Source organism: Sycon ciliatum, chromosome 11 (genome assembly GCF_964019385.1).
Source record: "Sycon ciliatum chromosome 11, ocSycCili1.1, whole genome shotgun sequence".
Taxonomy (NCBI): Eukaryota; Metazoa; Porifera; class Calcarea; order Leucosolenida; family Sycettidae; genus Sycon; species Sycon ciliatum.
In genome coordinates, this window is record NC_088653.1 from 22,133,340 (window position 1) to 22,135,238 (window position 1,899).

Sequence of the window (1,899 nt, forward strand, 5' to 3'; positions counted from 1 at the left end):
AAGAAAACAACAACAACAACGACGGAATAGACAGTGTATGGCGAGCAAGGTGGAAGCTTACATAGCGTACACCAGACGCCACCTTCAAACCTCGGCGGGTCGTTACGTGTCCATGACGTACCGTACAAGCGGCTTTCCCATAGGGACCCAAGGCTTTCAAAAGTGCCTCATCTGATATCCACACTGGTTGGTTGGTTGGTTTTTATTTCACTTCGCACATTCAAACGGGATGACGACCCAATAAAATGACGGCGAAGGCTTAGCCTAGAAGTGGCTATGGAAGAACATAGTAAAAGCTATGGAAGCACATAGTAAGAGAATAGGATTCTAATAACTGCGAGTAAACGGGGGAGGGGAGGGGAGAGAGAGAATACGATGTATCTGTGATACTACGTGAGGATTACTGAACTGCACGGGGAGGGAGAGCAGAGCGATCAGCAGCAACTCGAACTACTCCCTACAGGCGTATGGTACACATGCATGCTTAAACTCAGGTAGCCGGGTAATTGTGCGGACCTCACCATGGAGAGCGTTCCACAGCAGAGCACCAGCAACAGAAAATCTCCGTTGACCGCGGCGGCTACGGTTTGCCTGGCTTAGTAGGCCATTTGACTGCTGATGGTGGGTAGGGGTGCCTTGTGCCGGGGTCAGAAGCTGGGCGAGCACAGGGCTGGTGCGGGCGTGGATGCACCGCAAGATGGTGATCAATATTTTATGCCTGTAGAGCTCGCTGACACGGTACAGGGAGTGAGCAGTGAGCAGCGGATGCATGGCTGTCCGGGGCGGGTTGCCATCGATACAGCGGATGGCTCTGTTTTGCGCGGTTTGCAGTCGTTTCAGTTGACCCTCTCGCATTGCGGCTGAAAAGCAGCAGGAGCCATAAAGCAGGTCGGGCATTATGACCGCCTTCACATACACCTGACGAGAGCGTCTTGATAGGCTTCGGCGTGCCCGCCACAAGGCGCCAATTTTCTTGGCGACTTTGGTGACCACATAGTTTACATGGGTGTCCCAATCTAGGCGATTGTCAAGGTGAACGCTGAGGGGAGGAGACAGTCGCCGCTTTTGACTGTTACTTCCTGTACATGCTGCTGGGGAGAGATAGTCAGAACCTGGCTCTTGGTGGCGTTCAAGATGAGGCCTCGGGACTTCAGCCAACCGGCCAGAGCAGTTGCCGCTGTGGTGAGGGTTCTGGACGCTTCCGCCGCTGAGGCCTGGGAGTCGTACAGGGCTATGTCATCTGCAAATTGTACACTTGGCACAGGCGAGGAAACCAAAGGGACATCGCGTGTGTATATACTGAAGAGGACAGGGCCGAGAACAGAGCCTTGGGGCACTCCGCAGGTGCAAGCCAGAGCAGGGCTAGTTGAAGGCGAGATGAGGATCTGCTGCTTGCGGCCGGACAAGTAGTCGACGAACCAACTAAGGGCTTTTCCAGAAATTCCAACCGCAAGGAGGTCTTGAATTAACTTGTCATGGTGCACTTTATCAAAAGCCTTCGACATGTCTAGTAGGCACAGCCCTGTGGTCTTGCCACTGTCTCTCGCCTTCTGCAGATTATCAGTCAGCACACAGAGGGCGTCTTCCGTGGAACATTTCTTGCGGAAGGCAAATTGTGTTTCGGGTAATGCCTTGGTCAAGTCCAAATGACGAACTAACTGGTGTTGCACTACTCTCTCCAGCAACTTGGACACTATTGGGAGAAGGGATACAGGTCTATAGTTGGTGGGTACTGATGGGTCACCGGCCTTGTACAGTGGCACGACAGACGCCAATTTAAATGCGGATGTAATGGTTCCAGTCCTCAGCGAGGTGCAGAACAGCACAGTAAGAGAATATGCAAGCAAGTCAGCACACTGCTGTAGCAGAGAGCCCGGTATGCCGTCACTACCTGTGGCT